The sequence below is a fragment of the Lynx canadensis genome, chromosome D2 (genome assembly GCF_007474595.2).
Source record: "Lynx canadensis isolate LIC74 chromosome D2, mLynCan4.pri.v2, whole genome shotgun sequence".
In the NCBI taxonomy this organism is placed as follows: Eukaryota; Metazoa; Chordata; class Mammalia; order Carnivora; family Felidae; genus Lynx; species Lynx canadensis.
In genome coordinates, this window is record NC_044313.2 from 39,061,897 (window position 1) to 39,081,702 (window position 19,806).

At 42.7% G+C, this 19,806-nt stretch overlaps 1 pseudogene; it reads left to right on the forward strand.

Annotated features, from left to right (window-relative positions):
- The first annotated feature begins 17,244 nt into the window (after positions 1–17,244).
- On the forward strand, positions 17,245–18,280 carry LOC115526904 (annotated as a pseudogene).
- The last annotated feature ends 1,526 nt before the right edge of the window (positions 18,281–19,806 follow it).

Genomic DNA, 19,806 nt, shown 5'->3' on the forward strand with positions numbered 1-19,806 from the left:
TTTAACTCTGAGTTTTCTTTTTTTTTTTTATTTTTAAAAATTTTTTTTTCAACGTTTATTTATTTTTGGGACAGAGAGAGACAGAGCATGAACGGGGGAGGGGCAGAGAGAGAGGGAGACACAGAATCGGAAACAGGCTCCAGGCTCTGAGCCATCAGCCCAGAGCCTGATGCGGGGCTCGAACTCACGGACCGCGAGATCGTGACCTGGCTGAAGTCGGACGCTTAACTGACTGCGCCACCCAGGCGCCCCTAACTCTGAGTTTTCTTGAAGGCAGAAAGTGACTTTTCCCACTGTCCCCTATGAAGTCCCCCCCCGTGCAGTCCTCTTGCTTTTTTCTAGGCTCGATCTTTCCAGCTTCTTAATCATTTCTGGAACTATTCCCAATACTTTCTCTGGCCTCCCTAAATCTCTCCTAAAAGCTTTCCTTTTGTACTAAATGAAAGCAAGCTGAAACATTACTTGGACCCAGAAGTCTCTAGCTTTGTACGGCCTGCAATTTTTCAAGAATGAAAAATAATAATAATAATAATAAGACCAAAAAACTTCCTTGAGGAATGAGTCAGAGGCATTAAAGTAACTTCCCGTGCAGTGGATTGTCTCCATGGGCTTGATGCCTTGGCCCTCCTCTAGACATTTCACATACTGGGAAGAGGTCTGACATGTTAGTGCCTTGGGACCCTGCCACAGTTTACAGAAAGCACCTTTGCCTTCAAAAGCTTCTGTGTTAATCAAAGGTGATTAAAACCAGGTCTCCGCCCAGGGCGTTCTTTCACAGTTCTGAACACGTAAGGAAAAGCAGAGATTATCTGGCCTGCTCAGCAGAGATTTGCTCCTTTCTATGAAAATATACATGCTGACAAAACAACAGCTGGAGATTTATGATTTGTCTGATTTGATCACCTTTCAGCACAGGGAAACCTGGCTTGTATATTCCCATTAGAAGGCCTGTCATGGGAGGTGTCAGGGGAGATAAGGCCCAGCCAGCCTGGGACCCAGACTAGAGATCAAGCTCAGATGTTACCTTGAACGTCACCTTCAAGATCCAGTTTGAACGCTCCAGCCCCCCCCCCCCCCCGCCCCGGCAGACCTGGCCCCCATCCTCTGTGCTCCTGCAACTCTTTGGTTGGTTGTCTTACGGCACATTGTGAGGTCTGTTGTGATACATACATCTGTCCACCCCACCCAAGAGACCGAGCGTTCCTTGTATCTCCCGTATCTTCTGCTTTTTTCTAGATCTCCTTGTATCTTCCTGAATCACTAAGAAGACCAAGAGAGCTTCTCGTTTTCTCGTTCTCTTAAAGAGATGTAAAATGGGAAGAATCGGCACCTTCATTTCCATCTAGACACGGAAGGGTTCTCCAGGCTACTGACAAGGCAGTTAACTACAAAATCCAAAGAGGTGGAATTCAATCAAAGAAGTCCCAGCTCATGGAGATGGAAGGTGCTGGAAGCCGGAGAGGTGAAGAAATGCTCATGCCTGGTGGTTTCAACCATCGAGGAACACCCACCTGCTTTCCCAGAGAGATCTTTAGGAAAGGGTGCTTTCAAGCCTGCAGAAATCAGAAATGTGAAAATTAAAACAATGAGATGTTATTTTCTCCTTTTAAGTTTATTTATTTATTTTGAGAGAGAAAGAGAGTGAGAGTGTGAGCAGGGAAGGGGCAAAGAGAGAGGGAGAGAGAATACCCAGCAGGCCTGTGCTGTCAGCAGGGAGCCCCATGAACCATGAGATCGTGACCTGAGCCGAAACTGAGAGTTGGACGCTTCAATGACTGAGCCACCCAGGCGCCCCCAGGTTTTTAGGTAATAAACATTTTTCATAAGCAACAGTTTAGAAAAATTCTGACAGTTTTTCTCATACACAGCTTTGAGTGTTTGTGGGTATTGAGTGCATGTGTGTGGGGGGGTGTATATTGTCACACGTTTTTCAAAAATCAGAATATATTCAAGGACGGTAGCCAGAGATATAAACAAAAATATATGCTTTAATATATTCACTGAAGGTTTATTTTTTAAATAAGAAATTGAAAATAACATTCAACCGTGCAAGAAATGTGGTGATGTGCCAGTGTATGTTAATAGTACACAGTAGTAACGTGGAAAGGTCGAAATTTCAGTGGCTTAACACAACAAAGGTTTGTTTCTCATTGAAAGTCTAGTGTCCTTTGGGCATCTCCATGGCGCCTTTCCTCCAAGCAGTGACTCTCAGATCCAGGCTGTTTCCATCTGCCTTCTGCCATCTGCCATTACTGTTCAGTGCACTTCTGTCCACATCCCATTGTTCAAACCTCAACCTGCTGGTCCAGTCATACCGCAAAGGACATCTGGAAACACAGAGTGCTCAGCAGAGGAAATGGCACGGAGAACCCTTGGCAAAAGTGCCACAAATCGCTCAGTGAAACATTGCACGTTCAGGAGAGGGAGCGTCATGCAGCCAATAAAAGCAAGCTCTCTCCGGGCGCCTGGATGGCTCGGTCAGTTAGGTGACTGACTCTCAATTGCAGCTCCGGTCATGATCTCACAGTCGTAAGATCGAGCCCAACGTCGGGCTCCGTGCTGGGCGTGAGCCTGCTTCAGCTTCTGTCTCCCTCTCCCTCTGCCCCTCCCCACCCCCCTCTCTAAAAAACAAACAAATAAATAAGAAGAAACATTTTTAAAAACATATCCTCAAAGAGTGTTTAACGAGATGTGAACGTTTTCACAGCGGGATGGTAAACACAAGGGAAGTCACGACATAAGTATCGTCAGTGCATTATCCCAGTAGCATGCATACGTGCCTACGTGTGCATGTAGATGTGTGAAAGCACTTAATACCACTGTGTTAACCGGCTTGTTTCTATGTTGATGTAATTTTTTGTCTTCATTCTTTTTTGACTTTTTCCCTGATTTCTTTTTGGGAAGCGCACATCATTCTCAAAACTGAAAAACTAAGTAAAAGTTATTGATTCAAGTGTAATTAATACGTACGCTACATACAACACATGTAACAAATTATCATTGTAAAGTTGCTTTGAGGGAGGTAGGCCTGTAAATACAGTTATGCAAATGCTTAGGCCGAGATTGGGAGACTTTTCAAAGTATTCCTCCAGCCCCCGGAGAACCCCTGCTGAAGTGAGTTGCTGCTGATGGGACCATATATGTTAGCGAAGCAGAAATTTTACGGAATGAACTGATAATACGATATCCTGGAAAAGAACCAGGTTTGGCGCTGGAAGACGTGGGCTATTTTTCACACTTTCACACATATTCTGGCTCCAGGGAAAAGAAACTTCACCTCTCGAAGACTAAGTGTTTTCTCCAGGATTGTCCTGAGTACACAAAACATTGTTTCCAAAATGTGTTCTTAAAATATTCGGTGATGAAAGCATTCCATAATTTAGGGACTAGCTGGATTAAGTCAGGATAAGCAGACATCTTTACTGCAGGGCTCACTGAGCTCTGAATACACTGATGCGCTTTCTAGGTCTCCAAGTAGCAGATATAATTACTTGGCCAAGGAGCACTTTTTCTAGGAATGTCTTATGGAACTAGATCTCTGATAAGCACCGTGGAAAAATGTTCATTCACTGAGACACTGAAGTTAAAAGTATGTAACTGTAATATATTAGCTCCTGTAAGGATTTGTTATTTTTCCATTGTTAATTTTCCATTGTTTCCATTTGTAGAACAAAAGGTCACAGAGCAGGGTCTCAGCTCGAGCCTGTGCTATGTTTGTTCCATGATTCAGCCTTGGCACATCTGGAGGACTACAGAGAAGGACTGTCAGGGACTGTCTACAAGAAGAACCAGGATGCGCCTCATCCTAAGGGAAAAAAAGACCATGGAAATAGGCCTGGAATGGTTCGGAGCAGACACTTGCAATAAGGCTACGTCCCAACTGCATGCACAAGGTGTGAACAACACTGATTTCAGCCAGTCAACACGTTGGGACATATCACAGGCACCGGGAGAGATGTGCAGGCTCATGAGAGGCAGGAAAGAGCAAACACTACACGATAGCCCAGAAAATGCGTGGGTCTCCCAGAACTGTGAGGAGGGAGATAAAGGGGACTAGGGATTCTTCAAAGTGGGAAGGGCAGAACCTTTACCCCTGCTGGGTGGTCCTAGAAACATGAGTGAGAGTCAGGGTTCTCAACGGTAAGTAGGTGTGTAAGTTCATGTGAAAGTGTCTAATACAGCAGCTGGGACACACAATCTACAAAATCAAATGATGATAGGGATCAGGCAGGCAATTTATAAAATGTAATGAGTGAAGCAGATAGATATGACAATAAGGGGTGGTGGGGACTCTGGCAAATTGGAAGGCACTTGCCCCATTCATAAAGAGAACCTCAATCACCTCCAGCAAGTTGTTGCTATGCAAGAATTTGAACCCATTGATGTCGGTCCTCAAGTTGTTTTAGAAAAGCCAGAAATCCAGGTTTTTAAAATAGCATGTGCCCGTGGCCAGTTGTACGCCGAGTTTTACTACTTGCGAATGGGAATTTCCACTTGCTCAGCTAAGCCTCAGTCACCTTTTACTCCTCTCACACTCCGCATAATCCATCAGCATGACCTCACATTTCTATTTCCAATATATGTCCAGAACCTGCCACTTGTCATGACCTCCACCTGGTCCATACACCACCACCTTTCCCTGGATTTCTACAGTAGCCTCCTAACTGGTATCCCTGCTTCTTCCCTTGGCCATCTACTCTACACTCCACACAGTAGCTACAGTGAGCTTGTTAAAAAAACCCACACGGTCCTCCTCATTCAATGGCTCCTCATTGGACGCAGGATAAAGGTCGAAGTCCTTACGGCTTCTTGTAAAGCCAGCCCTTACCACTCAGTCCCAAGGCCCATCCCATCACCTCTTTCCTTTCTGTCCTGCTAATCTGCTCCTTTCTCACTTGGCCCCACTCACAACGGTCTCCTTGCTGACATCCCAAGAATGCTCCCAGCTCAAGGAGCTGGAACTTGCTGTTTGCCCTGTATAGTCTTCGTCCGGTTATCCATAAGACTTTCTCTCTCACCTCCTTCTCTTCTCTGCTCAAATACCACCTTGTCAGTGGGCACGTTCGCCACTCTCTTTATCCCCTTTCCCTCATTACTTTTCTCCCTAACACTCACTACCACCTGCCACTCGTTACATTTTCCTCATTTATGTCTTCATATGATGTCTTCCAAAATCAGAATGCCAAGTCGTCAGGAGGAAAGGAGTTTGGCCTGTCTTGTTCAGTGCTGCGTTGCCAGCCCTCAAGAGCTTTAAGAAAATTGTGGAAGGAAGAGAGGGAGAAGGAAGAATAAGCAAACAGTCAACAGCAATGTGCTGAATGACTGAATGAGAATCTATAAAATGGCTGCAAGGATAAAGTTCTGGTCCTGGACAAAGAACAGTGTGAATGAGCTCAGAGGGGAAGGACCAGACGCAGGAACATGACATTTTTCTTGGTGTGAAACCACCTCATTCACATCCCTCCAATGTGAGCATCTCCCATCAAAACTCTGTAATCAGCCAGCTAGCACCAAAAGGCCAGTGATCTCCTGGGTGTGGAGGAAAGCACCCTGGCGGGGGGCCGGGAGACTCTGGGCCCGTAACAGCCACACTGGACCTGAGATTTTCCTGCTGTGGAATAGGATGGCTGGCCTCTCTCACGTTTCTTAGAGTTCTGCTACCATAAGACATTAAGATTCTAAAACTCTTCAGGAACTTAATATTATGTGCGTACGTGAGATATTTCTATTTGAAATCAGGACTCTGGAGATGAAGAAGATTCACTGCATGTAAGACACTTTGGTAGTACTCTCTTGTGTGTTAGCGTCCAACGATCAGTATGTCAGGCCAACAGGACAGATTCGGGGATCCCTTGTCGTGGATCCCTGGAATACATTTTCATGTAATTTCTTAGTTAATCAGGGACTGCTGACAACCAATCCTCCAGGGAGACATTGAGGCATAGAAAGGTGAAGCAAGTGTTCATTCGGATGGGGTACACACGCAGCTAATTCAGCCTCCTACATCGGACCCAACTTCAGTGACTACTTGGACGTGGGAGGCACAGACTTCTGAGAGGTGGTGCAACTTAAAAAAAAAAAAAAAAAAAAAAAAAAAACAGAATTAAAAATTGCCACAACTCCAAAATTTTAAAACTACTAATAAAGAACAAATACATAAACATAAAAATTGCCACTGCTCTTTTCTTTCTTCACCAACTATGGTCTAAATTATAAGGAGCCTTTGGAAGACGGCAGGAGTGACAGACAAGTACCAGGTGGAGACAATTAACGCAATGTCCTATCAGCCCAGGTGGCTCCAGGCCCAGGCACTCCTTCTCCATCCACCAAACCATCATGATGGATAAGGAAGGCCTGTCCCCAAAAGACAGACACTTGAGATTCCTTGAGATTCTAGGTCATGCCCTCATGTCACCTTTTAAGAAGAACCAGCTTGAGGCCAAAAGGCCTTCTTTGAAATTATGTTCCCTACCCAAAGGGGACTCTCCAGGATCACTCTGGGCTATGACCAGAGGGTTCACGTAATACGGAACAGAATTAAATGTCAATGGCGCGAGGTCTTAGTGCTGTCATTGTTTTAACTCACGGGGACTGACGTCATGCCCAGAGAAGACAGCTAGCTATATTCAGATGTCCCTACAGTTAACATGCTTCACCCCCTCTGCTTCCTGCCTCCATAACTGAGCTTTCTGATGGATATTCTTTCCGAGAGGCACAAGCATGTGGACCTCCTCCAAAACCCTGATCGGGGAGCCACGGCTTCTGTGTTCCTAGATGAAACAGCCCTAGGATCTCAGACAATTCACAGAGGTGCAACAGAACTCTTCACTTATTAGCTGCAGACCACTTAAGAAGTCATTGCCAGTGCAATGGAGATGCATAACAGAACATCCAATGTAGAGGGACTGGGGCACAGGAAAGAGAAATAAAATTGTGCTTGATTTAATCAAGAAAATAAAGACCCAAAATCGCTACAAAGTACAAAATAGTAAACTAAATGGAAGAAATTAATTGCCCTGTATCAGTGTTTGAAGTCAGTTTGAGGAAGCTGAATTCCTTATCTAAATGTAAAGACATTCAGATGGGATAAAACTAAAATTGAGTAGTGAACTGCCTGGAAGAAATACATTAAAAACAAAATGGGAGAGAGCTTCTATTTCCACTATGACAAAGTAGATATACATACTCCTCTTCCTTCTGCTGAGTGTCCCCTAAAATCCTGGGCAGTATAAAACAAACATAAGAAGACTGAAAAGTAAAGAGAGAAAGGAAGGCTGGCCAGGGACCCTGGAACCCAAATTATGATCCGGTGGCGAGGTCCTGGGGTTTTCTTTTGGCCCCCAAATCCCAGCCTGGGTCCTAGAGAAGGTAGCAACCTGGAAATGCCAACAGGTACAGACAAAAATTGTCCCCCCCAAGAAAAGCTTGTTTTCTCTAGTCAAGGGACCAGAACTGGGGAAGCCTCACCAGGCAAGAAACGTTTGTGACAATAACCATTCTACTCCAGCCAAATACCACCAAGAAAGCTGCGGTCACCACTCCATCCCCACTAGCAAGGCTGAGTGGAGAGCCAACACTTCCACTCTCACTGGGGTGTAATAAGATCTGCCCCCCAGACCTGTCCAGGATGGTGGCAAAGGAGAGCAGCCTGGATTTCCATCTTCACTGAGTAGTAATTGGCTCCTCACCACCACCACACACACACACACACACACACACACACACACACACTGCCAGTGTCAGTGGACCCATCAGGAGCCTGCACTTCAACGCCCACCCAGCAGTACTGAGGCACCCTTCCCACTCATGGCTGGGATGGCATCAGATGAGACTTGCAAAAACACAGGATTTAACAAATATCTCATAACATAACAGCTAAAATTTTCAGGATTCAAATATACCAAGATCCAAGAAGACCTCAACTTGAGTGAGAACGGGCAATAAACACCAAAATGAAGATGACACAGAAGTTGGAATATTCTGGCAATGACTTCATACAACTACCATTAAAAAAAGGCTTCAACTAGCAATCACAAAGCAAGTTGAAACAAATAATTTTTTTTTAATTTTCAACAAAAAAACCCCCAAGAGATATAAAGAACAAAAGGGAAATTTTTAACTAAAAAAATACAAGAACAAAAATAAAAATGTAATAGAGGGTTTCAGCAGAATGGAAAAAAGTAGAGGGGAAAAATCAGTGAACATGAAAATAAAATAGAAATTATCCAATCTGAACAACAGAAAGAAAATACATTGAAAAAGATATATATGAAAAGGGACTCAGGAACATGTGGGATTATAACTAAAGGGCTAATATTTAGGGGAAACTGGGTGGTTCAGTTGGTTGAGCAACTAACTTTGGTTCAGGTTGTGATCTCGCCGTTTGTGAATTCAAGCCCCACATTGGGCTCGCTGCTATCAGCCTGTCAGCACAGAGCCATCTTGGGATCCTCTGTCCCCCTCTCTGCCTCCCCCCCACTTGCATTCTCCAAAAATAAATAAATAGTTATTAAAAAAGAGCTAATATTTATGTTATTAGGGTACCAGAAGGAGAGGAGGAAGGGGGTGGGCCTGAAAAATTATTCTAAGAAAAATGGTAGATTCATTCCACTTGCATTGTCCCCTGGGATCTCATCTGCAGCCTAGAGTGTGGCTGGGAAATGTACTTGAGAAGATTGGCCTGAAGTAGCTCCATAATCATGTGTGATCCCATCCTGAGCTCATTGGAATTTGTGCTGCATGTAAGTCAATCTTTCCTATTGTAAATCTTCCTTTTTTTTATGTACATATATTTTGAAAAATATGAATAAACATGAAATTTTAAAGCTGCCGAGAAAAAAAGAAAAGAAAAATGGTAGAAAATTTCCCAAATTTGGAAAAAAAAAATATAAACTTCTATATTCAAGAAGCTGAGTAAATCTCAAATATAATAAAACTGAAGAAATCCACAAGATATATCATCATAGTCAAATTTCGGAAAACCAAAAGCGAAGGAAAAGTTTTAAGAGCACCCAGAGAAAAAGGATCTGTTAGCTGTAGAGGAAAAAGCAATTCAAATGAGTAGAGGGTTTTCATCAGAAACCATTAAGGCCAAAAGGAAGTGTCACATTTTCCAAGTGCTGGAAAGAAAGAACTGTCAACTCAGAATTCTATATCCAGTGAAAATATCCTTCAGGAAAAGGGGGAAATCAAGACATTCTCAGATAAAGGAAAACCAAGAGAATATGTCACTAACAGACCTTCCATAAAAGAATGACTAATAAATAAATGTCACTAAACAGAAAGAAAATGATAGGAAAAGGAATATGGAAACAGCAAGAAGAAAAAACAGAAAGAGCAAATATATGAGTAAATGAAATAGACTTTCCTTCTCTTGAATTTCCTAAATTATGACTGGGAAAGCAAAATGTGTAATGATGTCTAATACAACTCTCAATGTATGTAAGGTAAAAGGACATAAAGGGAGAAAACGTTTCTATACTTCACTCAAACTATTAAAATGCCATCACCTGTAGACTGAAAAGTTATGTGTGTATAATATGATACCCAAGCAATCACTTAAAAAACTATATATAAGAAAATACACAAAAAAAGCAGCATGGAAAGGGCACCTGGGTGGCTCAGTCGGTTAAGTGTCTGACTCTTGATTTCGGCTTAGGTCATGATCTCATAATCATGAGATCCAGCCTTGCATCAGGCTCCACACTGAGCATGGGACCTGCTTGGGATTCTCTCTCTTCCTTTCTCTCTGCACCTCCCCCACTAGCCTGTGTGCATGATCCCTTTCTAAAAATAAATTAATTAATTAAAAAAAAAAAAGAGTCCTGGAAGTCAAACTGGAGTTTTTTTAAATGTTTGAGTCATCTACAGAAAGTGAATAAAAAGGAAAACAAAAAGTAGAACTATTAGAGAACAAAATATAAAATGGCAGACCTAAGCCCTAATATATCAATAATTATTATAAATGTGAACAGTCTAAACCCACCACAAATCAGTCAATCAACTGTAGAATGAGTGAGTTCAGCAAAGTCAAAGATCAACGCACAAAAATCAACTATATTTTTATATACTAGCAATGAACATGTGGAAACCAAAATCACAAATACAACACACTTTATAATAACTCCCCCCAAAAATGAGACACTTCAGTGTAAATCTAACAGAACACGCACAGGACTTGTACTCTGAAAACTACAAAACACAAATGAAAGAAATAAAAGCTGATCTAAATAAATGGAGACACACTGTTCGTGGATTGAAAAAAGATGCCGACTTTCCCCAAATTCTAAACAAGATTAATGAAATTCCTATCAAAATTCCAGCAAGAATTTTTGTAGCTACAGACAAACGTATTTTAAAAAATGTGTAAGAGGGGCGCCTGGGTGACTCAGTCAGTTAAGCCTTGGACTCTTGGTTTCAGCTTAGGTCATGATCCCATGGTTCAGGAGTTCGAGCTCCACATTGAGCTCTGTGCTGTCAGTGTGGAGCCTGCTTGGGATTCTCTCTCTTTCTCTCTCTCTCTCTCTCTCTCTCTCTGTCTCTCTCTCTCTCAAAATAAACTTTTAAAAAATTTAAGAAAAGGGGAGCCTGTGTGGTTCAGTCGTTAAGTGGCCAACTTCAGCTCAGGTCATGATCTTGTGGTTCATGGGTTCAAGCCCTGTGACAGGTTCTGTGCTGACAACTCAGACCCTGGAGCCTGCTTTGGATTCTGTGTCTCCCTCTCTCTCTTCTCCCCCACTCATTTTCTCTCTCTCTCTCTCTCTCTCTCTGTCTCAAAAATAAACAGTAAAAAATTCATTAAAAATTTAAGACAATATACAAGAAATGGAAAGGAGCTAGAATAACTAAAACAATTTTAAAAATGAAGAATAAAGTGGGAGAATTTACAGATGATAGAGCTTTATTATTCAAGGATATATTGTATTTTCAGAGGGATAGACACAGAGATCAGCGGAACAGGATAAAAAGTCAAAACACAGGCTCCCAGAATAGAGCTAACACATTTCTGACAAAACTGAAAAGCGGTTCAGTGGAGGGAGGGTAGCCGACGACATCACTACAGGAGCGGTTGGACAGCCAGAGGCAAACAAACCGACCTCAACTCAAACTTCACCCCTTATACAAATTTCCCTCCAGATGCATCATGGATTTAAATGATAAGCTAAAACTGTAAAACATTTAGAAAATAACATAGGAAAAAGATCAGCGTCCAGAGCGTGGTGAAGGCTTCTTAGACATGACACCGAAAGCATGATCCAAAACAGGAAAAAAAAAAAAAAAAATCAATAAACTCGAACTCTGAAAACTCCACAGTAATAATGAATTTTAAAATTCTGGTTAGAAAATGGGCAAGACAAGATATTTCTTTAAATTTATTTCTAGAGAGACAGAGATAGGGTGAGGTGCGGGGAGGGGCAGGGAGAAAGGGAAAGAGAGAATCCCAAGCAGGCTCCGCACTGTCAGCCCAGCCCAATGTGGGACTCGAACCCACAAAACCATGAGATCATGACCTAAGCCGAAACCAAGAGTCAGCCACTTAACCCATTGAGCCAGGCAATTGAAAGTTAAGATATTTAAAAAACTAAACACACACTTACCATACGAAACATTCTATTACTCCCAGGCATTCATCCCAGAGAAATGAAAGTTTACGTCCATACAAAACCCATACATGGTTGTTCATAGCAGCTTTGTCTGGAATAGTCAAAACCTGGCAACAACCCAAATGTCCTTCAACCAGTGAAGGGTCAAACTGTGGAACACCCATTCCATGGAATATTACTCAACAAATAAAAAGAATGAACTATTGCTACACAGACAATGCAGATGGATCGCAAGGGCATCGTGAAACAAAATCAACCCCCAGAGTGCATTTGCTGTATGATTCCATTTATACAATATTCTCGAAATAACAAAATTATAAAAATGGAAAATGGTGGTTGTCGGGGGTTAGAAATGGTGGGGCAGAGGGGAGTAGATATGACAACAGAGTTTCAGCATGAGGTTGATGTGTGTGGTGATGAATTAGGCTGTATCTTGAGTGATCTGGTGGCTCCGTGAATCATTTTGACACACGGGACAAAATGGCGTAGAACGACAAACACATGTGGTACCAATGTCAGCCTCCTGACCTTGAGTAGGTAAGATGTAACCATTACGGGACACTGCATGAAGGGTTCAAAGAACCTAATTATATTATCTTAGCAACTTCCAGTGAATTTATAATTATTTCAAAATTAAAAAGTCAGAAAATACACAAAATAAAAACCACAACAAAGATGGGTTGAAAATGAGGGAGGGGCAAAAATATAATAAGTAGACTATTACACAAAAGAAACAGGGTTAGTTTATATCAAAACCAGGTAAAGTGAAATTCAAGGGCAAAATCTTTAAATTGAGACAGTTAGTGATAAAGCACCAATAATAAAAAATATGCTCCATAATGTATAAGAGTCATTAAACCTTTTGTACCAAACAACCCAGGAGTAAAATTACAAAATGAAATAAAACTTTATGGAAATACTTTTAAGGCCTTTAAAAAGCAGCTCAAGTCAGAGCAGAATATTGTAATATGTTTCTTTCAGTTCAGGTGTAGAAGATTTTAGTAATATAATCAGGAAACTTGATTTTGTGACTATACAGAAAGATATCTGCTACAGCCCTACAGGGAATTATTTTTTTCTAATTCCATATTTCCTATTTATTTTTTTAATGTTTACTTGTTTTTGACAGAGAGAGAGACAGAGCGTGAGCAGAGGAAGGGCAGAGAGAGAAGGAGACACAGAATTGGAAGCAGGCTCCAGGCTTTGAGCTGTCAGCACAGAACCTGATGTGGGACTCGAACCCACAAGCTGTGAGATCATGACCTGAGCCGAAGTCAGACGCTTAACCGACTGAGCCACCCAAGCGCCCCCATAGTTCCTATTTATAAAAGCAAACCATGTAATGAATTACAAACAAATATTCAATGAATTTCCAGAAGCAGGGGCCGCACAAGATGTTTATAGTCATTATTCAATAAAGCCAAATACAACCAAAAGATGATAAAAATATCCATTTGAAAATTCAAAAATCATCTCTGAACTACACCCTGCATCAAAGAGGAAATTACATGCAGGATAGATTACCTCTAATCAATGAAAAGGAAACTCTTTCATATCAATATCTGTGTTCTACATCTGAAACCATATTCAAGGACATTGTTTGGCTTTGAATATTTTTGTAGGTTTCAAAAGCCGACTAAAAATAGCTGAACCAACCACAGAATAAAATTCTGTATTGGTATAAAAACATCTGGAAGGGAACACACAAAACTCTAACAATTGTCTCTGTGGAGGAAGCTGAGGTTGAAACTGATAGCCGAGGAAGACTTTAGCTAATCTCTAATGTTTGAAGTTCAACCCTGGCTACATCCATTATTTATACAACTAATCTGTAGTTTTTTTAAATAAGAAAAAAGTGATCGATAAATACATTGAACACCTAATTTGGGAATTTAAAAATAAAAGACTAAACAAAAGCTTACAAAGAATACATAAAGGAAGTCATGGGTGATAGGGGCAGATAGATGAGTATACTTCCCGGTGAGGCCACTTGAGTGACACTCAGAACTGTCCCTGAGAAATGACACATTTTAGTTTCCCACATGGGGGCCATGTCAGAGGCATTCATGCCGCACTTTCTAAGTACCTCGAAGACATGCTGGGACTGCAGCCAAGTCAGGCAAACAGCTGGCTGGGTGCCCGTCTCCCCAGGGTATTCTTAGAACCTCTGGCTGAGTCCTCGGGTCCTGGTATCTGTTGTGGCCCAGAACCAGGATGGCTGGACTGCCTTCTCCGTCCTTAGACCAGTACAGTCCAGGGGTTATGCAGAGGCCGAGAGAAAGAGATTAGGCACATGGACAGCTAAGATCAGGTCTCTTGGACCTTAAAAGAAAATCCAACTGTCTTTCTGCAAGTCCCTAAGAAGTGGGAAAACCCCAGAGGCCTCCACTGACATAATTCATACATTACTTAATAGTCAGTTGTCAATTACAAAAATCACCTGGGTGGCTCAGTGGGTTAAGCGTCTGACTCTTGGCTTCGGCTCAGGTCATGATCTCACAGTTCGTGAGTTCGAGCCCCCCACTGGCAGTTCAGAGCTTCCTTGGGATTCTCTCTCTCCTTCTCTCTCGGCCCCTCTTCCACTCGCATTGTCTCTGTCTCCCTCAAATGAATAAACTTTTTAAAAATTTTTAAACTTAAAAAAGTCAGTTGTCAATCAAATGCTTTTGTACCGAACCACGTTCAGTGGAATACAAATCTCTCACAAAGAAGATACCGATTCCTTGAGGAGACTATAGTCAACCTAGCAAGCAGATTGGATGCAGAGCAGAAATGGAAACCCCCTGGAAAGGAAATGGGGATGTAGAATGTATGGAGGGGATAGGGGGGCTGGCTTTCCAGAACACAGACCCCCGGGGCCATCAGAATCAGCCAGGAACTGGACTATCACACGGAATGAGGCATAAGATAACACCTGTAAGAAAATGCCCATTGAAAAGCCTGAACCCTCTATTAGTGTGGGGGTGATTATTCCTCAAAGTGTGTATGTGTGTGCATGTGCTTTATACCCACTGTATACATATAATTTTTACTTATGTTTTCCCACTTAATAGTAGATTTTGATCATCTTTCCCGTCGCAAAGATACAGCTCTAGCTCACCCTGCCTCAACTTCTAGGAGGATTAGGAGTTCACTCCATGGCAGAGTCATCGGGTCTGTATTTCCTGGTTTAGGGTGCAGTCCAGAGTCAGCGAAGATTCCCGGTACACTGAGCACTCAGGCTCAGGGCCTGAGGGCACGTCTTCCTTCTCCTCCGCACAGAGGCTGAACAAAGGGAAGTTCAGCAGGGCATTAGAAGAGCCCCCAAAGTCCTTCTTTCCAACCCTGCCTTCTGCACGGCCCCCAGCACTCCCAGCCCTGCCACTCTAAGCTGGGTGGCCCTTCCTTCCCAGTGCCAAATCCTGGAAAATTGGAAATTGCCGGTTCCAAAGTCCTCGGTTTCTTTTCAACCCAAACTTCTTTTATATCTCGAGACGATGTATGACATATTTTTAGTCCTCCAGTCCCTTTGCAAACTTTTTCAATTTCTTCGTCTCAAGGGTAAACACATGGACCTAACTCACACTGTGAAACGAGAAAAAATGCATTCCTAAAGCCAGATGGGAAGACAGAACAACTTATTCAGAGACTCCTACCCATGACAGGCCACGCTACAAGTGGAGAATCTTAAGGACTTGGGTAACAGAAAGAGCAGAGGGTAGAAGCAGGCACATTCATTCGACAGGTATTTGTAGAGCACCTTCTGGGCACCAGGGTTCTGCCAAGTGGCAGGGGACGAAGTGAGAGGGACAGCCAGGTGCCGGAAGGTACAAGAGCCCGCGTGGCCCATTCCTTCTGTGGTGTTAGGGTCTTCTGGACAACTGTGTATGAGTGGCCCTAGTCACGTGACAGTCGGTGTCCCTGACCAGAGTTTGCGGCACCGCCAGCAGCAGGCGCCACCCTGGTCCCTCTGTACAGAGCAGGAGGAGTTACCACAGAGGTGAAGCACCTGGCCAGAAGAAAAAGCTCTGACAAGCACGAAATTCCAGTAAAACTCAATTCTTAAATAAAGTTATCAGATCAGAAATCCAAACAGTGAGCACTTAAGAGCAAGGAGGTGCATAAAATGAGAAAGTGCTGTACTCGGCACTCTTTTGGATGGGTAAGAGTTATGGCTGTTGTCCTTTTAGTGCCTGGGAAGGGTTATAAATAGCAATGGAAAAAGGGATTTTCCCATATGCTCTTTCAAATACATGCACGCACACACACACACACACACACTCACACTCACACATTTTAACACCGTGCTGTATTTTTCAGATGGTTTCAAAATTTTAAACAAATGAATTACTCAGATGGAGATATTGAATGCGCCAGGTCTGAACTCAGCAATGAGTTACACCAAAGAGCTAAAAGCATGACTGTGTGAAGCAACCTCAAGACACAAACCAGGACTCTGACTCTTGAAGGAAGAGAGGGTTCCCATGGAGAAGTCTTGTTTCACTCGTTGCACAGAGCACCCAGATGCAGGATTATGACTATTGACCCTTCCCGGTGTGCCCGGATGGCTCCTTCCCTGGGCGGGGCCGGGTGTCCAGCAAGGGTGAGAAAGGGCTCCGGAAAGGCAGGAGAGCAGTCTTTCATTTAAGTCTAAACCATAGACAAGGAAAATCAGAACTTTCTTTCTGATTCAGGGGCCCACATCTACAGGCTCTTCTTTTCCAGTAAAAGAATGAAACTGAGAGATATTTCAGGATTCCGTAGCCATGATGTCTTCTACCTACAAATGATTAATTCTTGTCCTGGCAGTGACCAAAGGGAACCTGCTTCTAAGCAATGCTGCCACATGAACAGAACCAAGAGGGAAGATCAGGAAAAGGTGTTCTCTTGCCCCAAGGCTGCCACGCTCGGAGGGCATTTGCAACGGTACAAACAACAGAAATGTGTATTTCTTAGCTACTTACTAAGCACTTTGGGCACTAAGAGCTAGGGAAGGGGCAAAAATTAACGCATTTCACAAGTATATCTTGAACACTTAGGTTGTGCCAGGCTCTGTACTAAGTTCTGGGGATGGGTGATGAGTAAGATCAAAGAACTCCCTTCCCTTACGGAGCCTACATATTGCTGGCAGGCAGACAACTGACAGGCAAACACAGAACGAGGCAAGATAATGACCACGAAGGAAGTAACGACTGAGAAGGGCAATGAGGTAGACATTTTCTGGGAAAGGCTAATTTGAAAGGATGATTCGTTTCACTAAAGTTTGAAGGCTAACAAGGAAGTAATTACATAAAGAGCCAGGATGACTACTTCAGCCCAAGGGATGGCGAAAAGTGGGGAAGATCATGGTGTTCACAGTACTAAAGGGACCCACATACTGATTCCTTCCAAGTCGGTCAGATAACAGACTCAACAGCAGTAGAATGATTTTTGACATTAAGGGACATTGAAAATGGATAGAACCTTCCCAGGAGAAGATGGAGGTGTCCACACCCCTCCTGGCAGATGAGGGTACAGATTCGCTGGTGGTGATGGTCCAAGGTGCCACAGTCAGTTCCTCTGGGCTTGATAAGGTGAGGACACTAAGGAATAAAAAACACTGCTGTGTTGGAGTAGTTAGAACAGACTTAAGAAGAAAAAACTTTCCTGATAGGCAGAACCAATGTTGCATTACCTTGCAACAAATTTGTTCAATTGCCAAAACATGGCCCCATTTATGATGAAATTTAGAATTCTAGTTCTACTGAGTTTTATGCTATTTACGGTTCTATGCCTGCCAAAGAAATGGTTTTCAACTTGAAATGTGATCCTGTGGTTTCACTGAGAGCTAGTGCTCTAGCATCTAACGTATTTAGTCCTCATGGCCATATATTAATGCTTTAACGTATTTAGTCCTCATGGCCGTATATTAATGCTTTAACGTATTTAGTCCTCATGGCCATATATTAAGGTTAGCTGGATTTAAAATCCTGACAGACAAATGCAATCATGGAATGTTAAAAAATACAAACCTATTTCTAAACTAGCAGCCTCTGAGCCTACGTATTTTGCTTGGTGCCCAGATGGGGAGCACGTTTTAACTGCCATGCATGCTCCCAGGTTGTATGTTAATAATGGGTACAAGCTTTGGCATTATGCCAGCCCTGTCCTGGCAGCCATTTTGGGACAGGCTATTTCCAGCAAAAACAATAGCTTACGAGGCAGTTAAAAGTGATGTACCCAATGAAGAATCTAAATTTGCAGTGGTTGATGGATTTTCGGGTTTAAGAAGCAAACCAGTCACCAATTCCAAGCTCTCTGAGGAGACACCACTGCTGAATTAGAAGTCACAACCAGGAAATGATAAGCCATTATCAAAAGCAGCTCTTAAAAATCAAAGGAAATATGAGGCAAAGAGAGCTGCAAAGCAGAAAGCAAGAAGTGACAAGAACCAAGATTTGGCATCGGCCCCTACCCCACAGAGCACACCACGAAATACTGTGTATCTGTTCACATCTGGAGACTCTGAGACAGATGAAAAATTCAAAAACCGAAGACCTGAAGGCAATTGAGCCCTGAAAGAACAGTCAGCAGCTGAAACCACCACTAGAAAAACTCTAAGTTGGAGACGTTTAAAGAGATACCATCTTCTCCAGAAGCAGGAAGATTTGAAATTGGTTACTTTAAAGATCGACAGAGAGAGCAAGTTGTTAGCATAACGGTGGAAATACATCTTCTGCCTTAAACCCTGTAGAGCACCTGAATTTCCCCTACCCATCATGTACCCATGTTTATTGCTCATCTATAACTCAGCCTTTTTCCAGGCTTTGGAATATATGTGAAATTAGTTAATAATGCCCACTAAATTGGCTTTTCCTACCTTTCAATACATGTAGAAAAGAGATGCAAATTTCTTAGCTAAGTTCAACAGACTGTAAGTCAAAAGTCATTATTATTCAGCATCACTTACATAAATGAATAAAGGCATTTAAATTAAAAGAAATACAGCCCATTAGACTGGATAAAAGGAGTCAGTGCAAAAGCAGCAAGGTATACCAAAGTTTGTCTCTGTAACTTTAGAATGAATATTTCTTTCTTTTGAACCTGTATTAACTAAGTTGTTCAGTATAAACTCAATATAGTAATTTTCTGAAAAACTGAATTGCTTTATAGTCCACTTCCTCCTGGAGTCTTTAATATTTCCATTATTGTATTTAAAAAAAATTTTTTTTAGCGTTTATTTATTTTTGAGACAGAGAGAGACAAAGCATGAACGGGGGAGGGTCAGAGAGAGGGAGACACAGAATCTGAAACAGACTCCAGGCTCTGAGCTGTCAGCACAGAGCCCAACGCGGGGCTCGAACTCACGGACCGCGAGATCATGACCTGGGCCAAAGTCGGCCGCTTAACCGACTGAGCCTCCCAGGCGCCCTTCCATTATTGTATTTTTAAACCAAGACTCAGGCTTTGCTTTGTCCAAGGAGGAACCCCCCCCCACCCCACCAAGAGTCTGAACACATGCCTGGGTGTCATTTCTCCTCACAAAGAGGAATTTATGCAATCTCTTTGGTAGCCTGGAGTGGTCAGAAATGGTGCTGGATGCAGAATTCTGGTGTGCTGAGCCTCTCATTTATTTCTGGATGTGTGTTTCTTACCTCCCACAAGCTAAGCCGTATCTAAACCTAGTCAAGATAAAATAAAAAATCTCACGTGCAGTCTGTCAGGAAGGACAATGATAATTTAGGTGAAAGTTTCTAGCAGGTAACAGAACTTTTGAGAACAAGTAAACCTAATTAGAGCAGTAGAACACAGAGAAGAGAATGCGATGTGGCAAGAATAGGATCCAGAGAAACCATTTTGAGAAACCAGAGGGAGGCGGTTCCATTCAGCTCCCTGCCGGTGATGCCGTTTGCACAGGAAGACAGGGGAAGTCACACTTCCCCTCGCTGGCCCTGAACCTGTGTCTAGACCCAGTTGCCCAGCAGAAACAGATCTCTGTGAATCGTCCAGGATGGCTGACATTTGCGGGGAGGGCACCATCCACCCGGAAAGTGTCACGTCTCTTGGGGTTTTTCTCTGTCCTCAGTCTTTACCTCGAATACAAATTTGAGCTGTTTGCATTGTTGTGGGACACAGAATTTCTCTTTTAATTTTTTTTAGTGTTTATATATTTTTGAGAGAGAGAGAGACAGAGCGTGAGCAGGAAAGGGACAGAGAGAGAGGGAGACACAGAATCCGAAGCAGG